The 23,733-nt window shown below is 44.9% G+C and overlaps 2 long non-coding RNA genes across 2 annotated transcripts in view; one reads left to right on the plus strand and one right to left on the minus strand.

The window, feature by feature from the left end:
- Positions 1 to 5,670, minus strand: part of LOC149467303 (uncharacterized) — a 33,605-nt gene extending 27,935 nt beyond the window's left edge. Inside the window, exon 1 of the long non-coding RNA XR_016311953.1 lies at positions 5,223 to 5,670. This is a non-coding gene — a long non-coding RNA (uncharacterized LOC149467303). The remainder of the gene's footprint in view (positions 1 to 5,222) is intronic.
- A 14,588-nt stretch (positions 5,671 to 20,258) lies between these two features.
- Positions 20,259 to 23,733, plus strand: part of LOC149467304 (uncharacterized) — a 48,867-nt gene continuing 45,392 nt past the window's right edge. Inside the window, exon 1 of the long non-coding RNA XR_016311955.1 lies at positions 20,259 to 20,357. This is a non-coding gene — a long non-coding RNA (uncharacterized LOC149467304). The remainder of the gene's footprint in view (positions 20,358 to 23,733) is intronic.

Consider the following 23,733-nt stretch of genomic DNA (forward strand, 5'->3'; position numbering starts at 1 on the left):
ATGCTGCAGATTCAAAGCAGGGAGCCGGCCTGTGCAGATTGCCAGTGACCTCTGACCCCCCAGGTCCCATTAAGGGAACCTGCCTACAATACAGCCGCCATTACTAGGTGGTCCAGGATGTAATAGAAAGGTCAAATTGTGGAGGATTGTATGAGCACAGCACACATTGTCAGATCAGATTGGTGGAGATCGCTCTTCAATCATTTCTGACTTTCACCCCACACCATGATGGTCACATGATTGCTTGGGTGGGCGCTAACGATGGCGGATCCTCATACAACTCACCGTTTATGTCTTACAGAGCCCCTCCCCTATGCTGGCAATCTGATTGGACGTGAAGTACCGTCAGCCTCATAGTGGAAGAGCCGTGAGCCGCCAACATGGACACCAAATGCGTAAAGGTGGCGGAACGATGTCGGCAAGTGAAGGGCGAGGGGACGGACATGAAGTATCAGATGATGGGTGCAGTGAGCAGCAGGCGCTGTCAGTACTTCATCCAGAAGACAGGTAGGTGGGTGAGGATGGGAGCAAAGGGGTCCTCACTGGGGGAAGGAATGGTGTGTCACCCATATACAGAGAGGGCTCCCCATACCCATGTATGAGCTGGAAGTGGCAGGAGATCAGTGCTGGTAGTATCCATCACAGACAACACTGACCCATCCTCCCATCCACCACATACTGACCCATCCCTGCAATCCCCAAATACTGACCCATCCCTGCAATCCCCACATACTGACCCATCCCTGCAATCCCCACATACTGATCCATCCCTGCAATCCCCACATACTGACCCATCCCTGCAATCCCCACATACTGACCCATCCCTGCAATCCCCACATACTGATCCATCCCTGCAATCCCCACATACTGACCCATCCTCCCATCCACCACATACTGACCCATCCCTGCAATCCCCACATACTGACCCATCCTCCCATCCACCACATACTGACCCATCCCTGCAATCCCCACATACTGACCCATCCCTGCAATCCCCACATACTGACCCATCCCTGCAATCCCCACATACTGACCCATCCTCCCATCCACCACATACTGACCCATCCCTGCAATCCCCACATACTGACCCATCCCTGCGATCCCCACATACTGACCCTTCCCTGCGATCCCCACATACTGACCCATCCCTGCGATCCCCACATACTGACCCATCCCTGCGATCCCCATATACTGACCCTTCCCTGCGATCCCCACATACTGACCCATCCCTGCGATCCCCACATACTGACCCTTCCCTGCGATCCCCACATACTGACCCATCCCTGCGATCCCCATATACTGACCCTTCCCTGCGATCCCCACATACTGACCCATCCCTGCGATCCCCACATACTGACCCATCCCTGCGATCCCCACATACTGACCCATCCCTGCGATCCCCACATACTGACCCATCCTCCCATCCACCACATACTGACCCATCCCTGCGATCCCCACATACTGACCCTTCCCTGCGATCCCCACATACTGACCCATCCCTGCGATCCCCACATACTGACCCATCCCTGCAATCCCCACATACTGACCCATCCCTGCAATCCCCACATACTGACCCATCCTCCCATCCACCACATACTGACCCATCCCTGCAATCCCCACATACTGACCCATCCTCCCATCCACCACATACTGACCCATCCCTGCGATCCCCACATACTGACCCATCCCTGCGATCCCCACATACTGACCCATCCCTGCGATCCCCACATACTGACCCATCCCTGCAATGCCCACATACTGACCCTTCCCTGCAATCCCCACATACTGACCCATCCCTGCAATCCCCACATACTGACCCATCCCTGCAATCCCCACATACTGATCCATCCCTGCAATCCCCACATACTGACCCATCCTCCCATCCACCACATACTGACCCATCCCTGCAATCCCCACATACTGACCCATCCCTGCAATCCCCACATACTGACCCATCCCTGCAATCCCCACATACTGACCCATCCTCCCATCCACCACATACTGACCCATCCCTGCAATCCCCACATACTGACCCATCCCTGCGATCCCCACATACTGACCCATCCCTGCGATCCCCACATACTGACCCATCCCTGCGATCCCCATATACTGACCCTTCCCTGCGATCCCCACATACTGACCCATCCCTGCGATCCCCACATACTGACCCATCCCTGCGATCCCCACATACTGACCCATCCCTGCGATCCCCACATACTGACCCATCCTCCCATCCACCACATACTGACCCATCCCTGCGATCCCCACATACTGACCCATCCCTGCGATCCCCACATACTGACCCTTCCCTGCGATCCCCACATACTGACGCATCCCTGCGATCCCCACATACTGACCCATCCCTGCAATCCCCACATACTGACCCATCCCTGCAATCCCCACATACTGACCCATCCTCCCATCCACCACATACTGACCCATCCCTGCAATCCCCACATACTGACCCATCCTCCCATCCACCACATACTGACCCATCCCTGCGATCCCCACATACTGACCCATCCCTGCGATCCCCACATACTGACCCATCCCTGCGATCCCCACATACTGACCCATCCCTGCAATGCCCACATACTGACCCTTCCCTGCAATCCCCACATACTGACCCATCCCTGCAATCCCCACATACTGACCCATCTCTGCAATCCCAGCACTGATCTTCCTCACCAACCCAACACTGCCTCACTCTCCCGTCCACCACATATTGACCCATCCCTGCAATCCCCACATACTGACCCATCCCTGCAATCCCCACATACTGACCCATCCCTGCAGTCCCCACATACTGACCCATCCCTGCAATCCCCACATACTGACCCATCCCTGCAATCCCCACATACTGACCCATCCCTGCAATCCCCACATACTGACCCATCCCTGCAATCCCCACATACTGACCCATCCTCCCATCCACCACATACTGACCCATCCCTGCAATCCCCACATACTGACCCATCCTCCCATCCACCACATACTGACCCATCCCTGCGATCCCCACATACTGACCCATCCCTGCGATCCCCACATACTGACCCATCCCTGCAATGCCCACATACTGACCCTTCCCTGCAATCCCCACATACTGACCCATCCCTGCAATCCCCACATACTGACCCATCCCTGCAATCCCCACATACTGACCCATCTCTGCAATCCCAGCACTGATCCTCCTCACCAACCCAACACTGCCTCACTCTCCCGTCCACCACATACTGACCCATCCCTGCAATCCCCACATACTGACCCATCCCTGCAATACCCACATACTGACCCATCCCTGCAATCCCCACATACTGACCCATCCCTGCAATCCCCACATACTGACCCATCCCTGCAGTCCCCACATACTGACCCATCCCTGCAATCCCCACATACTGACCCATCCCTGCAATCCCCACATACTGACCCATCCCTGCAGTCCCCACATACTGACCCATCCCTGCGATCCCCACATACTGACCCATCCCTGCGATCCCAACATACTGACCCATCCCTGCAGTCCCCACATACTGACCCATCCCTGCAATCCCCACATACTGACCCATCCCTGCAGTCCCCACATACTGACCCATCCCTGCAGTCTCCACATACTGACCCATCCCTGCGATCCCCACATACTGACCCATCCCTGCAGTCCCCACATACTGACCCTTCCCTGCGATCCCCACATACTGACCCTTCCCTGCGATCCCCACATACTGACCCATCCCTGCGATTCCCACATACTGACCCATCACTGCGATCCCCACATACTGACCCATCCCTGCGATCCCTACATACTGACCCATCCCTGCAATGCCCACATACTGACCCATCCCTGCAATGCCCACATACTGAACCTTCCCTGCAATCCCCACATACTGACCCATCCCTGCAATCCCCACATACTGACCCATCCCTGCAATAACCACATACTGACCCATCCCTGCAGTCCCCACATACTGACCCATCCCTGCAGTCCCAGCATCGACCCTCCGCACAGTAGTGTATTTTACTTTTTTGCTGCCCTAGGCAAGACTAAAATTGAGCACCCCCCATCTACATTTATCTCTCCCCTTGCTGTTTAAGATCCACCTCTTCAGTACAGGAGCATGATGGAGGGCAGTGTGACATGGCAGGGGGGGGGTCGTGGGACAGGAGGGGGTCAGCGTGATGGGGGGCAGCAGGACAGGAAGGGGGCAGCAGGAGAGGAGGGGGGCAGCAGGAAGGGGGAGTAGGCCATCGAGACAGGTAGGAGGGTAGCAGGACAAGAGGGAGGCATCATGACAGGGGGAGGGCAGCATGATGGGGGGTAGCATGATGGGTGGGGAGACAGGTGGGGGCAGAGGGACAGGAGAAGTGCAGTGGGACAGGAGGAGGAGCACAGAGGGACAAATGGGGGGCATGGGACAGGATCGGGGCAGCGGGATAGGAAGAGCGCAGAGGAACAGGTGAGGGGCAGCGTGACGGGGGGCATGGGACAGGATCAGGACAGGAGGAGGAGTGCAGAGGGACAGGAGGAGCGCAGAAGGAAAGGTGAGGGGTAGTGGGACAGGAGGAGCTCAAAAGGAGAGGTGGGGGCCAGCGTGATACGGGGCATGGAACAGGATCGGGGCAGCGGGACAGGAGGAGCGCAGAGGGACAGGTGAGTGGCAGTGGGACAGGAGGAGCACAGAGGGACAGGTGAGGGGCAGCATGACGGGGCATGGGACAGGATCGGGGCAGCGCGACAGGAGGAGCGCAGAGGGACAGGTGAGGGGCAGTGGGAAAGGAGGAGCGCAGAGGGAAAGGTGAGTGGCAGTGGGATAGGAGGAGCTCAGAGGGACAGGTGGGGGGCAGCGTGACAGGGGGCATGGGACAGGATCGGGGCAGCGGGACAGGAGGAGCGCAGAGGGACAGGTGGGGGGCAGCATGACAGGAGGCATGGGACAGCATCGGGGCAGTGGGACAGAAGGAGCGCAGAGGGACAGGTGAGGGGTAGTGGGACAGGAGGAGCACAGAGGGACAGGTGAGGGGCAGTGGGGACAGATGGGGGGTAGTGGGACAATGTGGGGGGACAGGAGGGGGGAAGTGGAACAGGTGTGGGAAAGGGTGACAGGAGGGGGCAGCGTGACAGGGGGCAGTGTGACAGAGAGGGGGCAATGGTACGGGGGAGGGAAGTGGTGGGGGGCTGTGTGTCGGGGGGACAGGAGTGGGGAAGCACCAGTCCTCCAAGCTCTTACCTGTCCAGCAGGGGCTCCTCCAGACAGTGTCAGGATCACTCCAGGAGGGACGCTTGTGTCCCATATCCCTCAGGATCTCCGGCGGCGGCTGCAAAAGAGCGGGGGGCTCCTACACCCTGACCTCGTTCTTTTCTTTTTCCTCCTCCGCTGGCACCTTCTGGCCATCCTGCACGTCCCAGCGCACACTGACAGTGGGCCCCCCCCTCACACGCTCCGAGCGCACACCAGGGATCCGCCCACCACTCTTCTCTCCTCTGCAGCCAGTCCCTTAGCCCGGGTGACCCTCCTTGTGTGTCGGCTTGGCTGTACACTCACCCATGGCAGCACTGTTGCTGACACACACAGTGTCCCTTCTGCCTGGGGGGCGTGCCGCCCCCCTGTAAACTGCCACCCTAGACAAACGCCTTGTTTGCCTCATGGCAGATACACCCCTGCCTCCTCACTACCCCCCAACACTAACACAGTCCCAGCCCTGCAACCAAAATCAGAACATTAACCCTCCTGGAGCCTTTGCCAGGAAATTCCCTCGTAGACATTCCTCACCAGAACACGTAACCTGTATGCATAGCCAAAACTTTTTTTTCTGTTCTTGGTTAAGTGGGAAGGATCGGCGCCCCTGTTGTGTTTTATTGGTTTTTTTTTCGCACTGGGGAGAGTCTCTATTTTTCTTGATGGCTGTTGTCACTGAAGCAGAACATTATGAGAAATGTAAAATTGTAAAAGCTGTTCCCAGAAAAGGAATAGAGAAGTCCTCCAATGCAGACATTTGTTCTACTCTATCCAAAAGTGAAAACGATTTGGCTATAGATACAGTTAACTCCATTTAATCCCTCATTATATGTCACTTACTGTTACCAGGACATAGAAGGTGAATCTCCCCAGGGGGAACACAGATCGCAATAACAATTTCATAGGGAATCTAACCCATGACTTGCTTCCATTGTGAGGATCTTTTAAGAGATCAATAGGAAGGATTTTCCCAACTCCAAAGCTTGAATGATGATCCACCAGGCCAGAGAAAACCTGGTGTTTGGTGACAGGTGCATCAGTTTGTCCCGAGATTGAATCGATTTGTCCCAGGATGAACTAACAAAAGAAAAGAGAAATCATTTTCCTAATGACACCAGTGTAATGGAAATTATTTTAAATTTTCCAATTTAAGGCTCGTTCACACTTGACTGTTTTACCAACGCTTGCCAAATGCCCCTATAGCGTTTGGCATGTGTTGGTCCGGCGTTTGCGGAGTGTTTTTTAACGCTCGGAAAATGCCGCATGCGCGGTTTAGCGGCGGTTGCTAGGTTTTTTCCGAGCATTAAAAATGCCCCACAAACGCCTATAATGAAGTTTGAATGGTATTACCGCTCCGCAAACACCCCGCAATCGCACCGCAAATGCCAGTCGCGCGTTTGCGGAGCGGCACCATAGACTAGAATAGGAGGTTTCAACGTCTGTTTTGCCTCGATGCTAATGCTCCCGTTAGAACAGCACCATGTGCTGCAATGTGCAGAATTGTCCGAGGCGTTTGGGAAGCGGTAAAAACGCTTCCCAAACGCCTCTCTTCTGCCTGCACACAACACTAGTGTGAACGTAGCCTTACTGGCAATTTTTCCACTGACATCCACGTATGTGAAAAATATTACCAAAGGGATGCTCACATAAGGGGAATTATTTTCCCACTGACACCAATGTAATTATTTTTTTTTTTGCACACTGTCACTGGTATGTTGGTGGGGAATAGTTTTCCCATTGACACCAGTATAAAGGGCATTATTTTACAATCTTTACCAATTTAAAGTAGCAGTAAACTTGTTATATACACGCACGCACACGCACACGCACACACGTTTTAAAGGGAGTTCTTCATTGCTGTGCTGTCAGTGTGTGGTGATTTCATGTGGTCTTCCTTCCAATGTGAGGTTTCCCATCCACACCAAATAAACCCCTTCCCACCGGCTGTACACTTATGTAGCAACACACTGACACCAGTGAAACAGGAATTATTTTCCCATCTACAGCAACTTGAGAGCATTATATTCCCAGTGACATCGATGTAAGTCACATGTACAAGCAGGCATTATATTTTAACCGACATCAATGTATGAGGAATTATTTTCCCACTGACATCAATGTTAGGCACATTGGGGAGATCCAGATTGCCTTTAAATCATCTGCACATAATTAAGGAAAGCCTTGCTCGTAAAGTTCCAAAACATGCAACAGACTTGGGTAGTTCCTATTTTGGGAATTTTCAAATGTAAGAATTACTGACAGTTTGTAGATAACGTATCAGGAGGTAATTAAAACCACCTCCAATTTGGTGTACAGAGACAGGCCAGACCATGTTTGCGCTGCAAAGCTGTTGTGAATGTTACGCTTCCTCCTTAGGGCTTGCTGGTTGCTAGAATGCTGGAGGCTGCTGCTATCCTAGCAACCAAGGATGCATCTCTGGCTCCATTCAGCTGACAACCAGGAGATTCTCCAGGTGACAGCTGATTGTAAATGAAGGGGCTAAGAATGCCGGCTGATGTAATAAACCAAATATGGCTATGGCACTTTTTGAACAATGACATCAGTCAGCATCCCCAGCACCCCAACCCTTTGTTTACATTCAATTGTAGGCTGGGGAACATTCCAATCATCAGCTGAATGGGGCGAGGGATGCGTAATTATTTGCTAAGGCACTGCCTACTGCACACCTAACAGCATCTTACCAACCAATGGCACTGTGCGGCTCAGGAGCTCAGTATGGACTGAGGACAGGGTGTCTGTAGTTTGTACACTGTGGCCTCATTGCTGCACCCCTCACCATGCCTCTATGTGACTCATTGTTGTGCCTGTTTCTTATGTTTACAAAAATGGCAACTGTCCCATTTTATAGCTAGTTTTAAAGGATAAGTTCACCTCTAAAAAAAAAAAAAATAAATAATACATGTACATCTTTTTGCAGGTAAGAAAATGTGCATTTATTAGAAAGCATTGCTCCTGCAATCAGCAGATCGCGGGTGCTATGCAGGACTTCTGCAGACTTGTCAGTGGATGTGTGCTTTTACTCCGTACGGGCAAGCAGATACACACTGACAGGAAGAGACAACGAACTATCACAGTGCTCAACAGTGCTGTGGTAGTTCACTGAGGACTACAAGCAGAGAGTGTAGTTTCCCATTCACAGAATTCTGTGACTGAATGACACTGCCGGGCGGGCGAGCAATAGGTATCCCGTGCCTATTATGTGGTATAGGTATCCTAATTAAGGAAGCTGCTTACACCAAAAAACGTGTATCTCCTCTCAACTGAAGGATCAACAGTTATTAAAGCTAAAATCAGTGCTACCCATAAATCAGCATAATTAACAATGTGTTTCATTAATAAAATCATACAAGTTAGGCCTCGTTCACACTATACGTGCAGAAAAACTGATGGAAAAGATTTCACTCGCAGAGCACAAGTTTACATCTGTTTTCATACGCATATCAGTGAGTTTTATACAGGGAATAGGGCACATAGAGAACTATTGTTTTCTTTGTACCCTTGCAGAACTTATGCAGAAAAACTCAGAAAGGTATACAGAAACAAATGGCATGAACAAGGCCTTAGGTTCTATGACTATTCGTAACAATGTAACATGACAATATAAATACATGCAATAAAGGAAAAAAATAAATTAAGATTAAAATGATAAAAAAAACTTTAAAATATATATATTAATAATATATTTTTTAATTATTATTTTTATTTTCATTTTTAGTAATTTTTTTTTCTTTATTGCATTTATTCACATTGTTACATTACAGTTTTACAAATAGTCACAGAACTTTATTGTTGTACGATTTTATAAATGAGACACATTGTTAATTATGTTCATTTATGGGTGGTGCTGCACTTGCTTAATTTTGGGGATTTGCTGTTTTTGCCGCCCTTCGTCAGACCCCTGGTCACACTTTTTTCTGATCTGCCTATATGAAATCTTAGGAGTCTTTTAGTTGAATCCCATGGTCAAAAATGAAACTGCCCAGAGACAATACATTCTTTCTCCAGTTTTGACATTTGTAACCAAAAGATGACAAGCCTGCCCACCACGACAAGGTAGACTCTTTCAGGGCAGGACCTACACTAAACTACACTACGCTAACCTACTCCATGCTAGTCATCGTATTTTTACTGTTAGATGCCTGATTGTAATAAGCCTCATCCTAGAACCTTCCATCTTCCTCTCCAGACTTGTTTACTAAGATCTACATAAGAACAACCCTTTTCATTCACAAAACAGAGAACAGACTTGAAATGGTTGTTGCTGTTATCTTATGGTGGGTGATGCAGTGGTCAGCAATGATCACCTGTAATGTCCCAACACATTCCCCTTCTTTAATCAATGCAGAGCTCTCTTCCACATAGATGCCTTCAGTCTGAAAGGTTAATTGTCGTGAAGTTTGTTCACAGAGAACTGCCTTTGTCGCCGTCCTCATCCTACCAGTCCTCAGTTTTACTGACATAGAAAAATGCTCACAATAGTGTGTTACAATAAATAATTGGATGTTAAATAAAAAATTAGTTTTTTTTTAGAATTACAATTCCAAAACATCTGAATAGAGCCCATGGCAGCAACAGGGGGAATGACAACCCTCAGGGTACTGTGGTCACCCCCTGAAGGAGGACACCCCACCCACATTCCACCTATCAGGCCATGCACAACACCCCAGTTATCCCACCAGACCGCACCCAACTGGGAGGAGGTGCAATCAATCCTGAACTTCGTGAACCCAACAGGAAGGCCGAACTTCCTCAGAGCTATGCGCCACCAACATTCCTGTCCTGCCGCAGTTTCAGAGCTTCCCCGAGAGGTAGCCTCACTCCATTCCTTCAGGCACAGAGTGTCTACACTCCGCCTAAAAAAAAACCTGTGCTAATACACTATTATGAGCATTATTTCTCTGTTTTTTAAGGGTTTATTTGCATTTTTAATTATATTAATAAAAGGTAATTTTATTTTGGTTTATTCACATATATTATGGATTGGCAATATGAGATTATTAGTATACAGTATTTGATTAAGGGTTTTGTATATTAAAATATTTTTTATATACATGTACTTATTTTTTATATACATATAAATCTGTATACTAATTTTTATATTAATGGCATCGGGTTGGTATCACCCGTTTTTTTTTGAGGATTAGGGGGTGAGTTTTTTTATTTTTTTATCTAGTGTATTTTTATCAAATTTATAATTATTTAGATTATTAAAGGTTTTTTGATGCTGTCCAATTTATACTGTCCAATAATGATGTTGGGAGCCATTAAGGGATATATACTATATAGTGCCATTAAGAAGTACTGCCCTGTGATCTATAGGGTCTGTGGAAAACAGGCTTCTTTTCACTGCGAGTCCGACGGTAGGGTTGCCTAGTTACCGTTCGGACTACGCTAGTATGGCAGTGGTTGTCCCGCCCAGCGGTCTGATTGGCAGATCTTCAGCCTATAAAATGGAGTTCTGTCTAACAATCACGCAGTCCTGAAGAAGTCAATTGCATTCCTGTTCAAAATGCATGCTATTCTTTGCGATGCAATTTGCGTCCATACATTTTGTATGAACACCAATGGCATAGCAAAGTATCGGTAATTGGTAACGGCGAGTACTTGAGCGACAGTATCGATATCACACTTGCATCCCTAGTTAGGATATGACAGTGTTGTATCTGATGAATGTTAGACAATGTGGCCAGTAGATTAGATCCATCAGCATTTAGAGCCCGGAATTCAAATGTTGGAATTGTGTCCCTGGTGGTGGGTGTTTATTGGCTAGAATAGTTTTCTCACACCTTTATTTATAATGCTGACATATTGACATTTGCTGTGTACAATGGTTGCACCATCTAAATCATTTTATGATCGTTATTTCTAGGTTCTGGGTTGCTTGCAAGATTCCAGATTGGACATCGAGTGGATGAGATATTTTCACAATCTACCTGACTCACTTACCTCACTCCTGATGCTGCTGACAACCGCCAATAATCCAGACGGTACGGCTTTATTCTTTCATGCACAAATCTGAGACCGCAGAACTGAAAGCAAATGCTGCACAAAAAATAGATGACTGGAGTGTTAACTAGTGGATGTGTATTTCTTATTTCTGAAAGATAAAGATCTCATGTAGGGCCAGTTCACACCACAAAACGCACTCTGGATGCATTCCGGATACGTTTTTGCTTACAGTTCACACCACACTCTGTTGCGGTGCAGTTTTGATGCAGTTTGCCATGTTCCAGTATGGTTCTGTTTAGAACAAAATGCAGCATTTTCTCTTTTTTTCCTGCACCAGAAGCTGAAATAGGCTGTGGGATTTGCAGTGTGCATAGAACAGTGCGTATGATCACAACTAGTGCGCATGCTTGTTTCAAAGAAACAGGTGAGGAGGAAAAGCATAGGTGTGGGAGCTCATGAAGGATTGGGGAAAACCTCCTGCGCTCAATCCTACTAAACTAATAATAAGCTGCTACACCTGCACCTTATTACCGAAAGTGAAAAACCAAAATATAACAAACAATAAGTGTAGCGCTCTGGTGAAAACTAACTAAATCTCAACATAAACAACATGTGACATAATGGTGGAACAAACCGTGAATCTTAATGAGAATGAATGCTAAAACAGTGCAACATCACACGATATTGTGCATATGGTGGACATGACTAATATTAAGCCCCCTAATACAGGGATATACCCTATAAAACAAGTGCTCTGTGTCAACACACTTTATTCATACCATAAATAAACCGCTGAAATCAGAAAATATATATATATATATATACAGCAAGTGAATATAAATGAACACATCACTGAAAGTAATATCTCATAAACAAAACTTGCCACCAGTGTTCACAACAATAAATGCAATCATGCAGGTGAATCTTGTACGTTTGTAGGCTCTGGTGATGACTCCACACACAGCTAGATTGGCTCATCACCTCCTTGCTGCGACCCTAAAAGGGCCTAAATGCCTTATGGATCACTCCTGGATCCCCCTTGGGTTAAAGCGTATCCTCTAGGAATATCCTAAATGGCTGTTATTCAGAAAAATCATCTCCCACATGGTCCACAAAGAGAAAAGCCTCCATAGTGTTTTATCATTTATTAACACAGTAATTAAAATAATATACACAGGACACTCACATGATACATCTTCTTGTATACAGCATTTTGAACCTGATGTATGGGTGTACTTACATGGGTTCTTTAGGGAGTCCAAAGATGGCGTCCGCGCCAAAAATGACGTCACCTATGCCTTGCATCACCTCTCACGTGACTTCCTCAGGGACCCTGACACCATTATGTCACATGTTGTTTATGTTGAGATTCAGTTAGTTTTCACCAGAGCGCTACACTTATTGATTGTTATAGCTCATGAAGGATGTTACAAGGAAGCAGAAAAACACAGTAAGAAATGATTTTATGAAAAATAGATTATTACATTAACTAGCTGATGTGTATTGGATTTTTTTCTGAATAAGGATATTGTTTAGTGTCACAAAAAAAATCTGGCCTCCTCCTTCCCCTTATAGCCAGCCAATCCTCTCCTTTTTTGTTAGATGTTAAAGAAGTGACACTAAACTTTGGTTTAAAAAATGTGTTGTTAACCCAAAAAGTAGTTTTTACTGCTTCAAATCCCAATTTTTTTTTTTTTGTGAGTGGGCTGTGCAGTGTATGTAGAGCAGTGTACATGGCCATAACTTATATTCACTGCTCTTTCCAAATAAACAGAAGTGAGGGGGATAGGAGACATTTGGGAGTCAATGGCGGATATCACAATGATACACAGTAAGACACAATTTCTTGAAAAATAATTGTTTTTTTTTTTTTTGTTAAATCAAGATATCATTTAGTTTCAGAAAAAAAAATATCTGACCTCCTCCTCCCCTAATAGCCAGGCTATCACGTTCTTTTCTTGCAAGATGTTAAAGTGACACTCCAGTGTGCATAGAACAGGCGTATGATCACAACTAGTGTGCTCATTTCAAACAAACAAGTGGGGGGAAAGCATAGGTGTGGGAGCTCATGAAGGATGTTACAAGGAAGCAGAAAGACACAGTAATAAATTGTTTAATGAAAAATAGTTTATTACAGGGCCATTAATTAGTGGATGTGTACAATTATAAACAACAAATTCTCACACAGTCACAAATGCTACTAAAAATATTCCCTTCTTGTGTCAAATACAAAACTATATATCAGAAAGCAGCTCACACTAACACATACTCATGATGTGCGTGGATTCTAATACATAAAACACGCAGTGCCGCGCTCTCTTTTAGTATGTGAGAGCAAACAAATTATGTTATAAAACAGTGAACATATGTGAAAAAAGTCTCTAAGTATAAAGTTTTTCTTCAACTTGAAACAGACTTCACAATTTCATATCTTCATGCAATATAAATCCTCCACCACAAATTCCAGATGTGCCCTCACCAGGGGTTTTTGACCTCACATATAGTTTGTTCAAAAAACGCTTGTGTTCCTTGAGGTGGACATAAATGGTCAGATGTATCCTGAAAAAGGTATCTTCCTCCAAAGATTAAAGGGATCGGTGATCTTTCCTCTTCCATTTAGCATACATGTCAAAAAACGAGTAAAACACAATAGTGCGTTATCCTTTAAAACACATTACTTTACTAAAAGCATAAAAAGTGGCCAGTCACATGGTACAGGTGCTAGATCGCACCAGATATATGCGCAATTAAAACCTGTAATACTCTTGTATGAGCAATCAAAGGAAACTCCACTCCTGAAATGTAACAATGTGGTTGTAACGATGAAGGGGGGGCTTGGTGACGTCATGAAGCTCGCTGTTCATCGTTACAACCACATTGTTACATTTGAGGAGTGGAGTTTCCTTTGATTGCTCATACAAGAGTATTGCAGGTTTTAATTGCGCATATATCTGGTGTGATCTAGTACCTGTATTATGTGACTGGCCACTTTTTATGCTTTTAGTAAAGTAATGTGTTTTAAAGGATAACGCACTATTGTGTTTTACTCGTTTTTTTATCATGTATGCTGAATGGAGGAGGAAAGATTAAAGGGATCGGTGATCTTTGGAGGAAGATTCCATTTTCAGGATACATCTGACCATTTATGTCCACCTCGAGGGACACATGCGTTTTTTGACCAAACTATATGTGAGATCAAAAACCCTGTTGAGGGCACATCTGGCGTTTGTGGTGGAGGATTGATATTGCATGAAGATATGAAATTGTGAAGTTTGTTTCAAGTTGAAGAAAAACATTATACTTGGAGACTTTTATTCACATATGTTCACTGTATTATAACATAATTTGTTTGCTATCACATACTAAAAGCGCGGCACTGTGTGTTTTATGAACTAGTGGATGTGTATTGGATTTTTTCTGAATGATAAGGATATTGTTTAGTGTCACGAAAAAATCCGGCCTCCTCCTTCCCCTTACAGCCGACCAAACCTCTCCTTTTTAGTAAGATGTTAAAGAAGTGACACTAAACTCTGGTTTAAAAAATATATCCAATTCAAATATGTGTTTTTTAAGCCAAAAAAAAGTCATTGGTGCTCTCAGACCCTCCAAATCTCCATTTTTACTTTTTTTAATTTGTGATCCAACTTCCTGATATGGGCCCTGGGCGATGGGTGATGGGGCGTGCAGTGTGTATAGAGCAGTGTACATGGCTACAACTAATATTCACTGCTGTTTTCAAACAAAGAGAAGTGGGGAAAAGGAGAGGTTTGGGAGTTAATGTAGGATGTCACAAGGAGTTTTATTTTCAAAAAGAAGTTGGAGGGAAGGTGTGGAATCTCATGGAGGATGTTACAAAGAAGTAGAAAAACACAGTAAGAAATTATTTCCAGAAAAATAGATTACAGGAACAGTAACTAGCGGATGTGTTTGGGTTTTTTTTCTGAATAATAGGGATATTGTTTAGTGTCACAAAAATAAAAAAATCTGGCCTCCTCCACCCCTATAGCCAGCCAATCCTCTCCTTTTTTGTAAGATGTTAACGTTAAGATGTTTTAAAAATGTATACAATAACCCAAAAAAGTGACTTTTTCTGATCCAGATCTCCATTTTTTGTAATCCAACTGCCAGCTGTGGGTGACAGGTGGTGGGTTTTGCAGTTTGTATACATAAAATATAATATTATATATAACATTTTCTTTTTTAAACAGAAATGAGAAGAAAAGGAGAGGTTCAAGGGTTAAAGAGGATGTTACATGAAGTCAGAAACACACCATAATATCTTACATTAACTTACCACTATTTTATCTATGTTAAAAACTAAAATCTATTTTTTTTTTTTTTTGTATTTTTTTTTTTTTTTTTTGTAATTTTTTTTTTTTTCCAAACAAAGTGAGAAGAAAAGGACAGATTCAGGAGACAGGGAAGATGTCAGAATCGGAAACACACAGTATAGAGAGAGCTATGGCTAAAAAATGGACTTTTTTTCCCCTTTAAGCCAGTAATTAGGGGGAGGTAAGAGAGATGGGCTGTAAACATAAAAAACCCATAATTGCCTGATGTTACTTACCTCATTCGGCCCTTACCTGATGTTACTTACCTCATTCGGCCCTGGGTCTTTTGGCTCCTTGAGGCTTGCTGTACGCTGCCTTTCTTTTGGGCTCTTTGGCATTCAGGGCATCCAGGAGACCTTCAGCTACCAGCTCTTTGTATTTAGCCCCTTTGCTTGCTCGGGAAGAGCATCGCTGGGTGCTGGTTGTAGGCTCCTGGGATGCCAAGCTGGTGGTGATGTCCCTCCTCTTCACCTTGAGGGCCTTTCCATCTTCAGCCCTCTTCCCAGATGTCTTTGGGAACCTCACTGGATAGTGGAAGATGGGAGCCATGGTGCAGGTAGTAGCCATGTCCAGAAGCTGTCCCAGGGCCTCAGTCTTCTCAGGCTTTCCTCCCTGCAGGTAAGTGACAGCGGCCATGATGTCCTCCTCTCTGTCCTTCCCGGTGCAGTCCGAGGATGCGAATCCCAGAAGCAGAAGAGGGTCCGCTGATCCCCAGTCGAAGTCTTTGGCCATCATAAAAGCAGAAACGCTGAAAACTTGCTGAAATCCACAGAAATCCACAGAAATCCTGGAGCTACAGGTGTCTGTGTCCTCAGCAGTACAGCTATCAGCAGCGATCAACTGTCACTTTTGGTGTGAGGTTGTTTACTCAAATCTCCCCCCCCCTCCCCCCCCCCCTCCTCAACCGACCTGATGCTTAGAAATTCACCTGTTAGCCCATTTGTTTAACACATAAACCTTATTTTACCCCAAATACTACCAGAAATATTGTTCTATAGACACACACTTTAATATCACCATACATTTAGACTGGGCACGTTTAACCCTTTTTCTGCCAGAGACGTTTTTAGGGTTTTTTTTACACATATTTTAAAAATGAATTTAAGGTGATTGCTGAAGATTACAGAAAACCCCCAAACATGATATATTTTCTTGCAGCAGAGACCCTGGCAATTCAAATATCAAAAATTATATCAAAAATTAGACAATTTATGTCACATAATATGTGTGCAATGGTTTTTCAAGCTCAAATTTTTAGTAAAAAATGTCACTAGAGTTCATTTTAGGGCACACAAACACAATATATTCCCCAAATGTTTGGTAAAATATAAAAGATGAAGTTGCACCAGGTAAATAGATGCCCAATATGTGAAGCTTTAAAACTGAGCGTGCCCATAATACAAACATGTACTTCAGCACCCTATATTTTCTCCAAGGGGACACATTAAAAGCCCCTCCAGGTCATTAGGTTGGAAGTAACTCTGTATAACAGCCCTAAAATGATTGCTGTCACTCTGGCATGTGCAGCAATGCACAACACGTGTAGCACCAGCAATCTTTTCATATGTGGGTGCCATGACCGGTGTGCTCAGGTTGGTATGTACATAGGGGGGGGGGGACCTTTTGGAGGTTTAAGTGCTTGGGTGTACGTTTATTTGTTGACACTTTTTATTGATATCACAGAGAGGACACCGTCTCCTATGTGATGTAATGCCTTTGTGACAGGTGCTGCTTCTTCACACATCAGGAGTCTATTTCAGCAGCAAGCCGACAGACAACTTGTGATACATTGTTACATACAACACACTCCCAGCTCCTGGTGTGTACCCCCCCCCCCGGCAGTGAGAGGGCTAATGATGCCGTAACAGATGTTGGTGTTTCTGGGGGTTGGAGGGGCATTAGGGGCCTCTTACTATATGGCTGATTCATGATTTGGTTGCCTTGTCTTGGCAGTGTGTATTTCCCTCCTGGGATCCAGTTTGTGTTTTTCTGCTCCTGATAGTTGTCTGTGAGTATGGCTGGGGAAGACAGGAATGGAGGGCACTCACACTCTATTAGTTTCACTGCAGGCAGGTGAGATGTCGGGTCTTTTAGACCCCTGTCACCAGTTACTGTGAGCAGGGAAAGGGCCACGCTCGAAATGCGTTGTCATGGTGACAGTGGAAGCCTCCATCTTGTTTGGTCCAGCTTGCGCTCCACCTTGATCCCCGGATCCGGTTAACTTCCTTTTTTGACGTCACTTCTGGTGCACCGCATCCGAGCCCACGCAGGTTACCGAGTGACTCCCAGAATCCTAGTGGACCCATTGATGGTGGATCCTTACTAGCGGAGTCACTAGTGGTTATAAAACAGTCCTGTTTGCTGACATGGGCTCACCGCTGACACTCCTGAAGCTCTGTGAGCTTCTATCTCCCTGGAAGGCTTTCCTTTAATGTGCAATGTTGCTGTTTTTATTGAAGTTCATCCTCTCTTGTTCTGACTGGTATATTACCATTGATCAAGCAAGAGAGCACGTGTTTTATCTGCCATAAATATGCTTGTGCCTTGTTATAAACGTTTAGTGCCACAGTGACCGAATTGTTGTTCTGATTTTTGATTTGACATGGGGACTCCTTTATACAAGTCACTTTCCTCGAATCGCTTTTGGGACATTTGGTTTCATGTTTGCTTTTTTCACCACTCTTGGTGATTTTCATGCGAAGCAGCTGAGGACTAGCAGCCACTTTAGACAATCATTCTATGTATACCTCACTGCCCAGCCTTAGCGCCTAAACTTCAGGATATATATCCAAATTTATTCTGCAGAAGGGCAATGACCCCAAACATACATCCAATGTCATTATAACCATCTTTACTGTAAAGAAGAACAAGGAGTCCTGGAAGTGATGGTTTGGCCCCCACAGAGCCCTGATCTCAACCTCATCAAGTCTGTTTGGGATTACATGAAGAGTCAGAAGGATAAAGGGCAGCCTACATCCACAGAAGATATGTGGTTAGTTCTCCAATCTGTTTGGAACAACCTACCTGCCGAGTTCCTTCAAAAACTGTACAAGTGTACCTAGAATTGATGCTGTTTTGAAGGCAAAGGATGGTCACACCAAATATTGATTTAATTTGGATTTCTCTTTGGTTCATTTACCTTCCATTTTGTTATTTGATAAAAATAAACTATTAACACTTCTATGCCTGAAAGAATCCATAGTATAAGTAAACCCTCATCTTGTAAAACAGCCCATTCAGTTTGAAATAGAAATGAAAGGCAAAACATTTATGTATACTGTGGGAACTCGCTTCAACGTGGTAGAGCTTTTAAACGCAAACAGCTACTCGCTTTCTTTTTCAAGGGCCTTTTTAGCCCACTTTTATTTAAATGAAAGTTCAAACATAATGCTTCCCACGCAGGGGTATCCACCAACAAAATCAGCCTCCTGGCTTACACACAGTTCAATGTCAGTCTCCTGTAGACTCTTCCCAAATTATAGCCACTAGCACACAGCTAGTCTGGCTTCCACCTGACTCCAAGGCAGAGACCTCCCATCTGACTCCTATCTGCTGGGGTGGAGCCCTGCTGACTCCTAGCTGCCGGGGTGGATCCCTGCTGACTCCTAGCTGCCGGGGTGGAGCCCAGAACCCTGGTCCTGACTCTCTCTAAAGGCCTGCACACACCTGTGCAATCAGTCTCCTGGCCTATCCCAAAACCTGGTCCCAGGATTGAAGATTTCATCCCTCCCAGATCTCTTTGAAATCTCCAGGCTCCAGATCCCAAAACAGACCTTACAAACAAAGGAGGAAAGTGAAAAGCCACTTTCCTCCGTATCAAACACTTACCCTGGAGCCCCTCAACCTGCCTAGTTGAGAATCCTGGATGACAGATCGTCACACTGACACAATACATATAGAAAAAGTGAAAATATATCTTCTGTTCTCAGCTTCATATGGAACTCAGGGAGGAGAAACAGCAGCACACTGGTCTTCCCAGTGAAAGACTGTGAAGGAAGCATGTCAGCACAGTTTAATCCATGGAGGAGAACAGGCTGAGTTGTCAGCAGAACCAGAAAACTGGCCACACTGTGCTCTCATGCCTGGTGTGGTCAGTTTTTAATAGGAAAGCACAGGAACTGGCAGGAACACCAACAATTTCACACAAAGCAAGCAATTCAAGGAGAACAGGATACTTTTTTTTTTTTGGTACAAGCACGTGGTACAACAGTTGTATGTCAGGAGTATGCAATGTTGGGCTTACATATTTAATTTACAGCATTTTTTACACCGGCCTAAAATGTTTGCACAGCAGTGTGTGTAAATAAGTGTATGTGTACGTGTGTGTGTTTATAAAAATATATTTTAAAAAATTGTACTATCCCCGAAATAAAATTTGCAACAATGTTTTTAATGGTAGTTGGATGTTTTGGATATGTTCTATTGGTGTAAGACTTGTGAATGTTACCCCTCCCTATCCTAAAACAGGACATTCAGAATAAAGGCAGTCGCTTACTTTGGAATTGAATGCATGAATGGATTTCCTTCTCTGAAAACTTTCAGCCAGAGTCTGGAGTGGTTGGGACATTGATATAGATGTAAAGCTGGGTTGGGTGAAGATCTGCTGACTATTTGTGCCTCTAATGATTTTCTCCTTGTTTTTTTTTTCACTTTTTTGATCATTCATTTTATCTTGGAGATCCACATCTGTAATAACACATTCACCTGCTATTTATCTTGTTTTTCTAGCTCACCACTTTAGCACCTAAACAGAGAAAGGGAAATCAACATGGGGGATGAAAGTGAATGGTTGAAACGTCCTGTTGGCCAGAAGAGTGAGCACAAGGTAAATTGTGATTTCTGATGTTTAAATATGATCCACGTCATCATGCATGCCTAAAGGAGAACTTGAACTCCCTTACCCACTTCCAGTCCGGACACTTTTTTACCCTCGTCCTGTCCAGGCCAATTTTCAGCTTTCAGTGCTATCACAGTTTGAATGACAATTGCGCAGTCATGCAACACTGTACCCATATGAATTTTTTAGCATTTTTTTTTAGACAGATAAAGCTTTATTTTGGTGGTATTTATTCACCACTGGGATTTTTATTTTTTTTGCTATGTAAATGAAAAAGTCCAAAAATTTAGAAAAAAAGTGTTTTTCTTATAAAAGTTTGGAAATAAATAGTATTTCAGTATAAATCTTGGCCAAAATGTATTCTGTTATCTTTTTAGTAAAATAAAATAACCCAAATTAGTTTATAACCAAAAATTATAAGTTTTAAACATTTTTTTTTTTTTACATATTGTCACCCTAGCAGTACAGTGTCACCATGGTGACACTGTACTACATGTGAGGGGTGATGAAGATTTTTTTTTTTTTTTTACACTGATTGCTTTTACACCCGTAAAGACTGTAAAAGCAATGATTTCTCCTTCTCACTAGCTGCATTCTTGCAGCCATTGAGAACTACTGTGTGAGCTGTGATTGGTCACAGCTTGTCACAGGGTACAAGGCTGTTGTGAATAGCCTTGTACCATGTGATCTCTGTGATCATTAACAGATTTCACAGGTAGTAAGCAATGTCAAAAGTGACATCTTGCTTACTACTCTGCATGTGATCACTGATTGGCCAATCAGTGATCACATGATCGGGACGTCACACAGAGGTCCTGTCCGACGATCGGTGTTTCACTGTGTCCGGAGGCGGATTGCGGTGCTGCGTGCTCCCAGGGAGCGCGCACAAGCAGGGTGCAGGAAGGCTGTTTATAAATGGCCACCCGACCCTGCACTGCCACTGTCCGGCCGTTTATATACAACAGCCGGATGGGAGGTGGTTAATGGCACTTTTTGGTTAATGGCTGGGAGGTGGCACAGCTTCACTATCATGAGCCCACTAAAGTTGGTTGTCACAGTGGATACATGATTGGGAACCCATCCCACAGGCTGCTTGTCAAAAGCTGTGACTGAGAGCTGTCTTTGACGGCTCAGTTAATGTGCAGTGAGCTTGCTAATTGCTGTTGTGGGTGTATATGTGCCGACGCGGGGTGCTGAGGCCTACTTTTTCTTGCTATTGCAGATATGGGCTACATGGTTGGCAAAAGGTTACGTGAAGGGAGGATGATTTATGGTACATGCTCAGTTTTGCTACCAATGTGAACCTCCTTCAGCCCTACTTCGGGATCTTCACTGTGTAGCCCTACCTGGCACCGCAGAGCCTTTGCCTCAGTTTTTACTTGACTAGAAGGATAAAATGTGTCTGACGGAAATCCAATACATCTCACCATCCAAATACTACCGTTCCTACAGTAAAGCATGGAGGTGGTAATATCCTGTTCTGGGGGGCTTCTGTGCAGCAGGGATTGGAGCACTTGTCAGGATAGAAGGAAAGATGGATGGGGTGAAAAACCATCAAATTCTTGAGGAAAATGTGCTGCCTTCTGCCAGAAAGTTGTCAGTGAGAAGGTTTACCTTCCAACATGATAATGACCCAAAGCACACAGCAAAAATGGCCATACAGTGGTTGGAGGAGAAAAAGGTGAACGTCCTTGCATGGCCTAGTCAGAGCCCAGACTTAAACCCCTTTGAAACTCTGTGGAATGATTTAAGACTGCAGTCCACAAACAGTCACAATCAAATTAAAGTGAACTTGAGCAGTTCTGCAAAGAAGAGCGGGCAAATATTGCCAAGTCTAGATGTGCAAAGTTAGTGGAGACCTATCCCAACAGACTAATGGCTTTAATTACCCGCTTGCCTGCCGCCCCATAGCAGATATACTTCTCAGGGCAGCTTTGCAAAATCATGTAAATATATGTGATTTTGTAGTTCCAGGTAGGGGGTTTTCGTGTGCGGTGCCCTACCCGTTCTGCTATTTGCTCCTGAGGATGTCAATCACCAGGTCCTGGCTGGTGATTTTTGGCCAGGACTAGGTGATCATCTGCAAAGCTGAGAGGGGAGAGACCTGTGTGTAAACAACACAGATCTCTCTCCTGTCAGCATTGACATGCTGCACAGCAGAGATCTAGAAAGCAGCAGCTTTGCTTAGTAAAACACAACACAGTACACAAAAAAATCACCCCCTAACCCACAGTTAACCCTTTGATCGCCCCAGATGTTAACCCCTTCCTGCCCAGTGTCATTAGTACAGTGTCAGTGCTTTTGATTAGCCCTGATCACTGTATTAGTGTCACTGGTCAGTGGCAGTTAGTCTCCCCCAGTGTTAGATTGCCCACTGCAGTCCCACAGTTCCGCTATAAGTCGCTGATCACCGCCATTACTAGTATATATATAAAAAAAATTCATTATACGTATGTGCCGCCATTTTGTAGATGCTATAACTTTCACGTAAACCAATTAATATACACTTATTGGGATTTTTTTTTAGCAAGACATTTAGCAGAATACATTTTTGCCTAAATTTATGATGAAATGTATTTATTTTTTTGTAATTAATATGTTTTATAGCAAAAAGTCAAAAATATTGTTGTTTTGCTTTTTCAAAATTGTCGGTATTTTGTTTTCTTTATAGCATAAAATATAAAAACCACAGAGGTGATCAAATACCTATTTGTGGGGAAACAAAATGACATAAATTTCATTTATGTTCAGCGTTGCATGACTGCACAATTACTTATAAATGGGGTATGTAACGCTAGATAACAGATGACAGGCACAGTGGCTGTTACAGTATGAAGTAACCATACAGTAGTTCATATACTGATTCATATATCACTGTCAGAAGCACAACGGAGATGATCCAATGCTACTCCAGATCACATTAGGTGAGATAAAGGAAAATAGTGAGATTGTGCGCTTACCACAAGTGCACATAATATGCGCATTGTATGCAATTCAACAGCAACCGGGCATCATGGTCTGGTCAATAGCCTGGGCACCCTCTGGTCATATCCGAACATCTGGGTCACAGGTACAACGCTATCCAGGCCCTCTCAGGCTTTCAAATCCAAGAACGCCACCTTGCATAAGCATGGAGTAGCATTGGATCATCTCCGTTGTGCTTCTGACAGTGATATATGAATCAGTATATGAACTACTGTATGGTTACTTCATACTGTAACATCCACTGTGCCTGTCATCTGTTATCTAGCGCTACATACCCCATTTATAAGTCTTTATTCCAAGGTTTTGAGGTTTACCCTGTATGTTAGCTGCTCACCTGACCTGTTTGCGCTCACTTACCTACCCTTTATATTTATGACTG

The sequence above is a fragment of the Staurois parvus genome, unplaced genomic scaffold (genome assembly GCF_062004578.1).
Source record: "Staurois parvus isolate SC_StPar_1 unplaced genomic scaffold, SC_StPar_1.0 ptg000116l, whole genome shotgun sequence".
NCBI classification, from domain to species: Eukaryota; Metazoa; Chordata; class Amphibia; order Anura; family Ranidae; genus Staurois; species Staurois parvus.